The sequence below is a fragment of the Uranotaenia lowii genome, chromosome 3 (assembly GCF_029784155.1).
Source record: "Uranotaenia lowii strain MFRU-FL chromosome 3, ASM2978415v1, whole genome shotgun sequence".
In the NCBI taxonomy this organism is placed as follows: domain Eukaryota; kingdom Metazoa; phylum Arthropoda; class Insecta; order Diptera; family Culicidae; genus Uranotaenia; species Uranotaenia lowii.
The window spans coordinates 318,516,041-318,529,915 of record NC_073693.1 but is presented as its reverse complement, the minus strand read 5'-3'; the positions used below and the strand labels follow the sequence as shown (position 1 = coordinate 318,529,915).

The following is a 13,875-nucleotide window of genomic DNA, read 5'->3' as shown; positions in this document are numbered from 1 at the left end:
GCCAAATCAACCGTTACAAATGTAATTAAAGTGTTTGGGGAACGTTTGTCGACAGCCAGGAAGTCTGGATCAGGGGGAAATCGAAAACCGGAAGCCGCGGAGACGACAAAGAGAGTTGCCGGTAGTTTCAAGCGAAACCCTAACCTCTCTCTCCGAAATTCCGCAAATAAGCTGGGTCTACAACCGTGCATCGAGCCAAAAAACGAGCCGAACTATCGACTTACAAGAAGGTAGTGACTCCAAATCGCGATGATAAACAAAATACGACGGCCAAAGCGCGATCCCGGAGGCTGTACACGACGATGCTGACGAAGTTTGACTGCGTGGTAATGGACGACGAAACCTACGTCAAAGCCGACTACAAGCAGCTTCCGGGACAGGAGTTTTATAAGGCAAAAGGAAAAGGAAAGGTAGCAGATATTTTCAAGCACATGAAACTGTCAAAGTTCGCGAAGAAATATATGGTTTGGCAAGCCATCTGTACCTGTGGCTTGAAAAGCAGCATTTTCATAGCTTCCGGGACTGTCAACCGAGAAATTTACGTGAAAAAGTGTTTGAACAAACGTCTGCTGCCTTTCCTGAAGAAACACGGTTGTTCCGTACTGTTTTGGCCGGATTTGGCATCTTGCCATTACGATAAAAAGGCCATGGAGTGGTACGCCGCCAACAACGTGCAGGTGGTTCCCAAGGACAAGAACCCTCCCAACACGCCAGAGCTCCGCCCAATTGAGAAATACTGGGCTATTGTCAAGCGGGACCTAAAGAAGACCAAAAAAAAACTGCTAAGAACGAGCAGCAGTTCAAGGCAAACTGGCTTTCGGCGGCGAAGAAGATGGACAAGGTGGCTGTACAAAATCTGATGGCAGGGGTTAAGCGTAAGGCCCGGCCATTCGGATTTGGAAAAGCGGAAGCCTAACTGAGTATTTTCCTGAATTTTATACTAATCAAACTTGAAAAAGAAATTTAATTTGATTTTTTTAAATAAACGATTTCACCGATTTACACGCGTTTTCCCTTGACCAAATTTGACTGTATCACCCTTTATTTGAGGATTAAAAGGCTCCTGGAAAAAGGTTTTTTAAACTTATAGCGTGGAGATGTAAAAAAGATAAATTCGTGCTTCGAAACGGCGAACATTCTAAAACTTGAACTCCATGGTAGTAATTAACCATTTCAATAAATATGTTTATATTGTGGTGCCTAAGATTCGTGGTGCTCAGATCCTTGAACCCGTTTTTGCTGTGTTTGTAATTAAACCAGGTACCTCACACCAAATTTATCTAGAAAGTAAACGTTTGACTCTCTCGGAATCACTCAAATTCCAGACCAGCACAAACAGCAAGACAGGTTAAAAATCCACTTCCCAGAGAAACGTGAGCTTGTCGGTGGGTTTTGCAAAACATCTTAACTATATTTAGCAGCCCGAACCAGGCCGCGGATTGTGATGAAAAACATTTTTTTTTCCTATCGCAGATTTTTCTGCGCCTCACCACCAATCGATCTCCACGAATCGGAACGGTTTTGTATATATTTCACCATCGCTCTTCAACGCCGTCGCTGCTTGTTATGCAGAGTTGTTTTTTTTTCTCTTATTTCCATCTCCATCTGATGTGGATCATTCTTGGATGAAGGTCGTTCCGAAATGACTTTGACTTTGAAAGAAATATTCCAACTAGCTCTTCTAAGACGAGAACGAAACCATTTCTATGAAAAGGCCTTGCGTCTAAGCATTCGGGGGTACTTTTTCAAAACGGCTTAACGGCTGTTGCCATTAGTTAGAATTGAAAAGTGTCCTCATGTGGAAGTTGCATTCGCCGTAAAAAAACAAACGAGGAACTTTCTCGATTGTCCTCCTTCTAGTAATATTTATGTTGTCCTTCTAGTGGAGATGTATAGGTTGAGGATGGGTTTCTGGCACCAGCCTGTCACATTTTATCACGTAACGTGAACTTGAAGGCGTAACACTGCAGGCGATACCGGAGAAATAATCATTCGCCGCACAAAGAGCATGTATAATGCAGCTTTCTCATTCTTCCCCCGCTTTGCATCTTAAGTAAAATGCTGATCAAGTGTTTCTCAACTATACTTAAATTGTAAATTGATTCCATTTACATTTCTTATTTTGAAATCCAAAAAAATTCGATTCTGAATTCGGATATTAGATTCAATAATCACATTTAAATTATAAATATTTCTCATTCCCTACTGGGTATATGGTTCGTGATTTTTGCTCCTTGTTCCTAATTTTTTTTCTATCTTATTTCGAGTCCATAATTAGATATAATGAATAATTATCTTAATCCTAATTGAACTCAAAAAATGAAATTTCAATTTTGAGTCCTAATACTGAGATCTAAATTTAAGTCTTAAACTTGGATCAGATACAAAATTCTGCAACTACTATTTTTTTCGGTTTTCCCGGGTTTCTCGGTTCGCTGCCCATCCTGTCTGAAACTTGAGATAATTAGACATGTAACCTGAAAACTAGGACCTGAGATCTTGGACCTGAGATCTAAAATATGGACCAGGGACATAAAAACTAAGAAAAGAGACCGGATGCATGAGATCCGAGTCCTGAGACTTGAGAACTGAGCGAGACTTGAGAGTTGAGACGAGAGATATTAGACTTATGACTTAAAACATGACGAATGAGACATGAGACGTGAAATGTGAGACTAGAGAAGTAAGAGTGAGACGTGAGTAATAAGATTGAGAAAAGTGAAAAGTGCGACGTAAGACGCACAGTGGGCCAGGTATTACACTTTTATGGTCAAAATTGACTGCAGGCCAGAGGCTTCGTTGTAGCTCTTCGGTGTCTTGGACAAAGTTACTCGACTATATTTGCGCTATCTATTGATGGATTTGAATTAGTTCTATTTTTCTCCGCAAGGCTGTGCCAAAATCTAACTTTTTACAGAAGTAAGATACAGGCATGGTTTCTTAGTAGAACATTGTTAAGCTCTATGTTGCCTTACAAAAATAATAATTTAAGGAAACGTTGGAAAATGTGTTTTTCACCTATTTTGATTTTAGCTATACAATACATCATCAAATTTCCACAGTATTCGATTGGAATAGACTCAAATGAGATATTCTAGTGGAAAACTTATTCTATTCGCAGATTTTTTCTGTCGTAATCGTAAAAAATAGGTTGAAATTATACATTTTTCAAATTGCAATAACTTCCGGGAGAGCAGTTTGGCGCACCTCATTTTTCGAGAAGTGACAGTAGTGATTATGATCTAAATGCATGTAAAAAATTTCGGTGGGTTCTCGTGGGTTCCTTGCCAAATGATTTAATAAATTTGATTAATTTTTAATACAAATTTACATATTTAAAGACATTTTTCAAAGAAAACATCCGCATTTCTCGTAGAAAAGTCGAATTTTCGTCGTTTTGTTATTAGATGTGTCTATTGCTTGTTTTGTCCTATTTTTTGCGATTCGACAGAAAAAATCCGCGAATAAAATAAGTTTTCTATTAGAATATCTCATTTGAGTCTATTCCAATCGAATACTGTGGAAATTTGAGGTATTGTATAGCTAAAAACAAAAACAGGAGAAAAACAATTTTTTTCCAAGATTTTTTAAATTATTATTTTTGCAAGGTAAGTTCACAAGAGCTTAATAATGTTCTACAAAGTTGATGTGAAAGGTATAATGAACAACTTTGTATCAGAAACCATGCCCGTATATTGCTTCTGTAAAAAGATAGATTTTGCGCCACCTTGCGGAGAAAAATAGAACTAATTCAAATCAATCAATGGATAGCGCAAATATAGTCGAGTAACTGTGTCCAAGACACCGATGAGCTACAACGAAACCTCTGGCCTGCAGTCAATTTTGACCGCAGAAGCGTGGTTACTGGCCCACTGTTTGGCGTGAGCAGCGAGAAATGAGAAATGAGAAGGGGTAAGCAAGAAGTGAGAGAGTAAGGCATGAGATCGGCTGAAGATCCTTACTTCTCAAAGATCACTTCACGTCTCATCAAGTTATCAGTCTCATGCTTCATGTCTCATGTTTCATGTGTAACGTCTCAGGTGTCAAATCTCATGTCTCATGTCTCAGGCTCCATATATAAGGTCTTAGGTCAAGTATCACCTCCCAAGCCTCAGATTCCACCAATTTCAAAAAATTGTAAGTGTTTTCCATTGAAAAGGTCATAGAAATATTTCCTCCAGCCTCCAGGTATCATACCTTAGTGAATTGCGAAAACCATGTGAAAAAAAAACAATGTAAATTGTCGAAGACCGTATAAAAATCTTGTAAAAAACCTTGCAAAAACGTTTCAAAAGACCTTGTTATATTTTGTTTGTGTCATATGATTGAAAATTGATGTTCTGAAAAATAATTTTGATAATAGCGTAATTATTTTTAAGTATTGCAACTTGAAAGCTGACTCTTCGGTAGATAGGCGTTTGAAATGGTTCAAAACCTTTTAAGACAAAAATAAGAAACAATCTTAATTGATTGAGGCCAACTCAATCAAATGTGGCTCCAGAGAGAGATTTTTTCAGAACTAATGACATGCTGGAGCGGTTGCCTTTGACTTTAATCTCAATATTACCATTCAACTAACATAGGAATCACTGATGCTGATCCGCAAGGTTACTCGCGCTCCTGGCATCCGGCCATATCAAAAGTGCCGTCGAGGTGGATGCGGCTAAAGATGGCCTAGTTTTTATTTTCTGTTGTGAATGCAGCAGTAGCGCTAGGTCGACACAAAAACACAGTACACACAGTGCTAATAATCCCTGAACTGCACAGCAGCATGATCCTTTTTCCGGGCGGCATCGAAAAATCAACATATCCTGGGCAAACGCTTTTGCGCCAAACATCCGAAAACTAGGTCAACCTACCGAGACTTTACACTTCAGCCAGCAAATCAACATTGGACCGACTCAAAGTGGGTCAACAACTCATCTCTCTCTAGCTTTTAGGTTGTTGGCAGCAGCAATCGGGCGAAATTGCTTGCAGCTTTGCTTTCAGTTTACCACGCGCGAATGCAGCATTCCGGGAGTTATCATTCGAAAAAGAAAAAATCTTGATTGTGAAGTTTTCACATAATTTCTGATTTTACATTAGCAATTTTTGTTTCCAGGAAAAATCATGCTCATGTATCTATCGGTCCACTGAAACTCGATAAGTGTCTGTACTGTTCAGGGCAGGAGCAGTGGAACCGATTTCTCGGAAGCATTTTCAATTTAGTTTTCACGGAAGGGTGTTGTAAACAAAATTAGCAGAATTCAGAACAACGCAACCAACGACGATAAGGTTTGGCTCTGCCGCTCCGTTCGGTTTTATTAGATTTAGGATTTCGATGAACGCAGAAGCCCCAGACACTTGGCACAAATGAAAAATCCATGAACCGGAATTAATTTTTGATGGGACGCTGATATCCAATTAGGTTTCTCGGAAAATATGTAAATTTATCTCAAAACTATGATTTGTTTATTAGACAAATACTTGACAAAAGTCAGAAAATATTGTGATATTTAATTTTTTTTTATAACTTTCAAATACACTGAGTGTGTTTGGTAGCTGATTCATAGCATTTTTTTTATCCCTTTTTTTAACACCGAATTGTATGAGAATAATTTACCTTAATAGAATACGTTTCAAGAATTAAAAACAAATGTGAAGAGCAGAAAACTTTTTAGCGAACTTCAGTCAGTCGCATATTTAAATTGACACTCTAGAAAGAAAAAAAAAATACGGAAACGTTAGGACTTCCAGGATGCGTTCAAAAACACATTTTTTTTTTAGTATGAGCACAAGACCACAACGAACTCTATACGGGAAAACAACAAGATTCGGAGATTCGTATCTCGATAAGCACTAAACTAAATTTAACGAATCTTATATTTTTGTGTTATTTTAAGCGTCTTATTTGATTTTGTAGAATAGAGATTCGTGGTTGAATTCACAATTAAAGAGTTAATCTTCTAAGTGTAGCAAACTCGCAGAAGGCAAGCTATGAGTTATGAGTTTGCAATGTATTTAACACATTTTAAAGTATTTAAGCATTTTTTTAAACTAGAAATTCTATTCAATTCTATTCCAAAACGAAGCAAATTTAAATAATAGTTCATATAGCCTTCACATAGGCTTATTTTGATGCTAGCGGACAACGCTAGTCTTTGCCACCCATGGTTTAGGTTATTTAATTTCATTGTTGATAACTGATTTTAAAGAAAATCTTTGTCACCCATGGTTTAGGTTATTTTATTTTTCATGGTTAATGACTGATTTTACACAACACTTATTTATACTCGCTGTTTGGAACACCGTTTCACGAAAACTAAAACGAATTAATTTTTTAAGCATTGCATAAAGTACCGAAAATTGGGGAACTTTGAAAACTGTTTTCTTTCATTTTTGAATATTTTCAATATAATATTTTCAATGCCATTCAACATTGGAGGCTTAAAAACGTCAATTATAGCAATTTTATGGAGTTTTTAACACTTTATTCTGCATAAATCTTGGCATTTCAACACTCAATTCTGCATAAATCTTGGGGTTAATATCTAAAAAGTTTAGCTAGCACACCAGATTAATTTTTCTCTTCATGCAGTTTGGTAGCTACTGCTTTGTTTTAATTTTTCAAAGTTCAAATTTTTATAGAGTTCTGAGACATTCTGCTCTACCGATTTATTCTTTATAACTTTCGAAGTATCTAAAATATATCACGAAATTGACATAACAAAAACACAAAAACTGTACTTATGCTAAGCTGAAGTAAAACTTTCACATGAAAAAAAAAAACCGTAAAACTGGTAGCTTATAAAACTTCCTTTTTGGGCAAAACGAACGAACTTTTTTTGCAGATTTTTAAATGAGTTTAGGTATCTACCTGCGTTTTGATTTGGAACTTTTTGCATGGAAAAACGCAATAATTTGTTCGGAGAATGGCACTTTACTGGTTTTTCTTGAATTTTTTGTTCTCACGAAATGCAAATGAAATTCCAATTCCAAAAAAGTTATAACGCCCCTCAAAGAGCATTTTTTTTTCATGAAAAGAAACTAACAACACTGACAGATTTTTCGTTCAATTTTTAGAAATTTTATTTTAACAAGAAAGTTATTGATTTTAGAGTCTTAAAATGTTCTGCTGAAGCGACCTCCATTAGATTTTCTATCATTTGCAGAAAAAAATGTTAGGGTTACCAGAAGTTGTCATCAGATGCAATGGTTTTCCAAGAATAAAACTAAAATAGGATGGAGCTGCCTGTTTTACTTGTTCAAATCACATTTTGAATTAAGTTCGGGCATTTCCAATCGTTCAGCTTGTTGGGCTCGAATAAGTTCATGCCTCTTTTCAAACGAGAAAAGCTTGTCTGAGGCCACGGACACCATATTAACCAGCCGCTACCTTGGCTATCTCATGGCATATTTTATTTATTCTTCAACAATTAAAAAAAAACAAAAAAAATGCCCAAGAAACAATTATACAAAGATCAGCATACTTCGTTTCCTTAGAACAATTCCTGTGAACCATGTTATGCTTACAGTACAAACACTATAATTTCATATAGTCTGGAAAAGAGAATGACGGGAGCTAATCGAACTGTCATTCGCAGGAGCCTATCGAGCAAGCTTTCTAAATATTGGAAAATTTTGGTTGAAGTTTGTTTTTTTGGCTTCTTAGTAACGTTTACTAAAGTTTTTTAGCATAGTTTTCACTTTATTTTCTTCACCTGTAGATCTTAATGATTGAAATATATTTCAAACGCGATTTCTAGTTAAAGTAACAAAAATAACATGTAATTTACGAATCTGAGAATTTAGAGAGAGTTATGAAGAGCTTACACATTATCATAGAATGCTCGATTAGCTCCCGCGAATGACAGTTCGATTGGCTCCCGCCATTCTTTTTGCCAGGCATAATAGTGTCTATAATATTGGTTGCCAAATTTTTTTCAGCACATTCGGGCTGGACAAATCCGGGAAATTTTATATAAAAACCTGGCAAAATCCGTGCATTTGATTTCCAAATTGCAACAACAAATCCGGGCTATATCAAGGCAAATTTTGTCAAAACCCATTTCCCCCATTTCATGATTTTTTTTTATAAAACTTACTTTAAACATTTCGTTTTGGACTGTTCTCAAATTTTGTACTAAATATCCGGGCAAACCCGGATAAAACCGGGCAATCTGGCAACCTTTGTCTATAGTTATGCTCTCCCAAAAAGAGAGAATGCGATTTTTCTGTAAATAAAATTTAAAGTGAGAGAAAAGAAAATAAAATATTCCTACGCGATAATTCTGTCAGACTGAATGGTATTTAAACCATTTAAACTCCAATGCGCAGTGGTCCAGAAATGAAATTTAGCGGGAAACAATTATTTGCGTCTTTCCCTTAAGTTCGATGCAATTGATGTTTTTAAACAAACTTTTACAACAACTAAAGGTGGTCACTTTGAATGTAATAATTTAAGGGTGGTTCATAAAGTTTCTGAGGCACGAAAATTATTTTCTAATTGTGATAAGATACAGGCCTACATTGTTCTACAATATTGTAAAACCTAATAATTCATGAAACTTTGTCCAAGACTTAAAACATCTATCTCTTGAAATAAAATTGTTTTCATAAGCTTAGGATGGTCCTACAGAAAACAGGTTTTACGTTATATCTTTTCAGGGTGACATTTTATCAAAAATATTTTTTAAGCAAGATTTTAGATAATTATCATGCGCATCTTTTGTGGAAAACGGATTACTAAAATTTGTTTCTCTTTTGAAGTAATAAAGCAATTTGTAATAAAAAATGACTCTAAATATTTGAGCTACGATAACTCTTAATGGAGCAAGTCGAAATTTCATTGTTGATTGCATTTTAAAGTTCAAGTTATAGTCATCACGATATAAAGAAACTGGAAATATTTTCTTTTTATTAAAGTGTTTAATCGTTGTTTGAAGTTAAGTAAAAATCGCTTGAATCTCTAGAAAATAGATCAAATTTGTATCTGTGGTCTTCAAGAATTCAGAAACTACTGCACCGATTGATGTGAAATTTGGCATGAAGTGTTTTTTCGAGTATAAATTGTTCCAGCGAAGTTTTGAGTCCCTCCCATCTAGGAAAGGGAGGGCTCCCATATAAAATAATCTCGAAAAACGATAAAATTCATTTTAATTCAATAATTTTTGCAAAATCGTGTAATCTGGTAACTCTTTATTTCTGGAAACCTTAATTTTTTTGCAAATGATTTTTGCAAAATATTCAAGAGAAAACAAAAAAGTGAAATTGTCTGAACAAATTTTCGCGTGTTTCTATACAAAATTTCAAATCAAAATCCGGGTACCTAAATCTCATTTTAAAAATCTGCAAAAAAATGTTCGTTTTGACCGAAAAAGAAACTTTTTAGACTATACCCAGCAAACATTTCGGTAGCTATAGTCTTGTGCTGTTTTGATTTACGTTCCATATACATTATAGAATGATTGTATGTAAGTTGAAAAAAACAGCATTTACCTGCCAAAGTGGAGGCAATATACAGTTGCGTTTAAAAAAGAATGAAATCGCATGAAGCTGCGCACCCACTTCCAACTTTGACAAGCTGCCATTTCTCTCTCGGTTAATATTTTTTTCATGAAAATTTCACACAATTTAGTTCAACTATCTAACTAACACTTCACAAAATTTGAAGTCTTTACAATGACGGGAAACAAAGATACAGCTATTCCCGTAAAAAAGGGAAATTTGGAACTGCTTCACTAAATTTGCTGTATCTTTGACAATTTTCATTGAAAATTTTTGAAATTTGGTCCAAAGATGTAAAAATGTTTCATCCAATACCAGGCCAAGTTTCGTCAAAATCGATGAACGTGATAAAAAACGGTGCCGGATTTAAAATGAGGTTCATTATCGCCCAGAAGACGATTTCATTCTTTTTTGGACGGATGTTTGTATGGAAAACATCGTAATCTATTTATTCTGGTTTTTTCTTTCACAAAACCAACATTTATAACAAAGAATGTTGTAAATTGATAGGAACTTCATTTTTGCTTTGTTTAGAAATAGAAATTATTCCAACAGAGCTGGTATTGAAACAAAATAGCGAATAGAATATTCGCTTTAATTGTGGATCAAATTTGTTTATCGGTGAAATTAGCAGCTCATTACTAAACTCTGTTCTTTTTATTTTGAACCCTGTTGGAACATTTTCTCTTTCGAAACAAAGTACGAATGATGTTTTTAGCTATTTACAACATTCTTTTTGATAAATTTTTGTTTTGTGAAAAAAAAACAAGAGTACATGGATTACGATGTTTTCCATACAAACATCCGTCCAAAAAAGAATGAAATCGGGTGATAATGGGCGATAATGAACCTCATTTTAAATCCGGCACCATTTTTGATCACGTTCATCGATTTTGATAAAACTTAGCCTGGTATCAGATCAAACATTTTTACATCTTTGGATCAAATTTGAAAATTTTTCAATGAAAATTGTCAAAGATACAGCAAATTTAGTGAAGCAGTTCCAAATTTCCCTTTTTTACGGGAATAGCTGTATCTTTGTTTCCCGTCATTGTAATGACTTCAAATTTTGTGGAGTGTTAGTTGGATAGTTGAACTAGATTGTGTGAAATTTTCATGAAAAAATATTAACCGAGAGAGAAATGGCAGCTTGTCAAAGTTGGAAGTGGGTGCGCAGCTTCATGCGATTTCATTCTTTTTTAAACGCAACTGTACATACATAAATTTCATTTCTTTCTGAAGCGACTCAAACTACACCAATTGGCCGTTATCCGATACCTTATTCGTACCTATCGGAAGAATATAAGAGAGCGCAAGATTTTTTGCCAGCGACAATTTTTTTCCAGTTCTCTCTTTGGTCAACATTACTCAATCCCCATCTGATTTCTAGCCATCTGGATGCACTGCTGGTTGCAGAGAGAACATGACGATGATTTTCTCTCTTGAAGCTCGCGAAGGCGCAGATTCATTCCAAAATTTACAAACATGGCGGACTTTCTATCGTATCCAATTCAAACTGACTTCAGACGACATTTATACGATCTTTTCACTATGCAGTTGGAATTGCGATTCACAACACCATTATAAACGACTTAATTTATCATTTCTGATACGATTTTTGAAATTCGAGAAAAGTTGCAATTCGACTTACCCTATTATAAGAATGTATTACAATTCATTCTTTTAAAAATGGCGATTCTTTCGTGATTCCTGAGACTGAAATTCTTTTAGACATGCAGTACCTACTCCCCGAAACCTGCCATGATAAATCCAAATTTCATATTCATTTGGGCGTTTTATCTATCAGCTGAATCCTCAGCATTACTCCTGTTAAAAAAGCTTTTCACGAGCTTACAGATAAAAAAAACGTTAACAGGAACTATTGTAGCACATTAAAGCTGTTATAAAACCCTCAGAACCAAGAATGAATTAGACCAGAACAAATTTCAAATCCTTATTTTGTTACTCGGAGTGGGAGCATCACGAAAAATAATGCAAAAAACTTATAAATTAGAATAAATTGCACGAAAACTTGTATGTAGCGAAATTGCATTCTATATGAATACACAAAACATACAAATAAAGTATTTTTTTTTATCGAAAAGGTCAATAAAATTAAGTTTATATTCTTGACAAAACTCCCATCTTCTAAAATTACTTTTTTGCTCTTGTAACCTTTCGCATATTTGATAAATTTTCCGAAATTTCCATGAAATACTCTTCAAACTTTATTTATTCCCCTCTTCGGGGTTTTAGGAAATTTTTGAAGAGGGGGGGAGGGGTGACAAAAGAAGAAATTGATATTTGTTCCGGCCTTATGGATGTAAGTAAAATATTATAAAATCTAGAATAGAATAGAAATCCCCGTCCAATTTGAGTCTTTAAAAGAAACCTACGAAAGAAAGATAATTGTGTTCTTGTTTTCCAACTCATAAAAATGTTTATAAAGACTTCAATCAAGGCACAGAGTAGCTTAAAATTTCAATTTACAAGCTTCAATTTACTTTCAATATGTATTAAGGGTTCAAAGCTTCAATCTGTAAACAAAAGTTGCTACTACCACCTAGAAGAGCCAATAAAATTCCAGTAGATTGGTTTTGCAAGGTTTCGTAATGGGGTCACCCGGAAAGGCTAATAGGATAAATTACAGAATCACCATGAATTAAACCCGGCACCTCTTCCAGTAATCCGATAAATGTGATCGTCGCTACACGCAGCAGTGCGAAGCAGAGTATCGTCTAGAGCTGGAACCTTTTTCTAAATTTTCCTTTCAAAGGATTGTAATTTGATAAATTTTATTGGTGTGTATTTTCATTCATAAAGATTTTGGAAACAAAATATAAGAAATCAGTTCGAGTAAAAAAAAAAAATTAAAAAAATTATATCACTTACTTGTTTTGCTACTGATTCAAAAGTTTTAAGATTTTTTTTCCTCTATAATCCTCAGTTGCTCCTTCTCAGCAAAATATTCAGCAACAAGCAGGTAAGCTCTTCGAAAATATGCCACAATCCGTACACGTATGTAAGTATCCAAATGGTCAAGATTTAAAAGATGATGCCGGGAACTGTAAACCCGTCGTGTATTTAAGAAAATTTGCACGTTTTCTTTCACAATATTGATTGAGTGATGGTGTGTGGTCGGTTGTTGGTGGAAATCGAACCAAAATAGAACCAACACTTGACTGATGTTGTTTTTTCTTGCGTTTTTTTTCTATTTCTTCTCTTCTCTTGGATGGGTTTACGAGTTGCGTTGATTCTCTGTACAAGGTTCGGTTACCGAATTTGTCGCGCTGTCAATCAGCGGTAATCTAATCACGTGTTTTAAGTAACTTTTTTTTGGTTCGATGCACCTGTCGGGATTTTTCTATTGGCACTTGATATAATTGAAGAATTTTAATTCGAGTATCACACCAATTTACTGGGCAGTAAAATAAACTAGCAGCTTTTTTCAAATTTGCTACGTCTTTTGGTAGCTTCAAGCATAAGGCGAAAATTTGATTAGTTGCGCCATTGCTATTGCCAAATTGATTCACAGATATTCACTTGTTTTGTGACACGCAATCACATTTATTTTCATACACAAAACACGCACACACACAAAGAAAGCTACTGGGTAGGAAAACTGGTGGCAGCAGCTTCGTCGAGGAAAAAGCTTGATGAAAATATTTTCTTCTCCTTCCTCGAATTTAGGCTTTGTCTGATCAGACCCCTGTCGTTGGAGGAAAATTTCGCAACCGAGTTCTCACCCACAAATAGACAAAAATGGCACCGAGAATCACCACACAAATTTGGACGCTCGATAATTTGACTTTCCGTTGCCTCTAGCTACACAAATTGACACTCGAATTTTCCAAAGCTCACTGGTTTGCTCGCTTCTGTTTGGCGTTTGACAAAATTTATATTTCCTTTAAACTTCTGTTATAAAATTAATCCAAAAGGCAAATCCGATTTTCGATTTCAAAGACGCAGAATTTTCAACGCCAATCACGACCGAACGCACTCCCTCTGCTCTCGTCGGTTAATGTTTATCGATATATCGATGAAAATTTCTGTTCCTTCAACATCCCAAAACGCGAATGCACTCAACAAAAATGAAAATCCACCGACGAATCGTGTGCACTGACGGCGAACTATCGCGAAAGGAGAAAAGGGGTATTCTAGAGCGATTCTTTGTGAGGATTTTTTTCTTCCTCGCTTTGCTTCTCTAGGGGGATGGCGAACTAACCCAAACGATTATCGGTCATCGTCGTCGCAATCGTAGTCGGTGAAGTACTGAATGAACCGTCCGGCGTCGAAGTAGGTTGAAGTTCACCGACGGACGACGACGAGGACGACTTTGATCGACCGCGGCGATGCGAATTTTCCGACCGACCGACCGACCGAGAGAAA

At 35.8% G+C, this 13,875-nt stretch overlaps 1 protein-coding gene across 1 annotated transcript in view; it reads right to left on the bottom strand.

The window, feature by feature from the left end:
• The window catches only part of LOC129751504 (tyrosine-protein phosphatase non-receptor type 9), a 63,302-nt gene extending 49,536 nt beyond the window's left edge, over window positions 1-13,766 (bottom strand). Inside the window, exon 1 of the mRNA XM_055747041.1 lies at window positions 12,379-13,766. The gene's annotated coding sequence lies outside the window, so the exon portion shown is untranslated. The remainder of the gene's footprint in view (window positions 1-12,378) is intronic.
• Window positions 13,767-13,875: the final 109 nt, after the last annotated feature.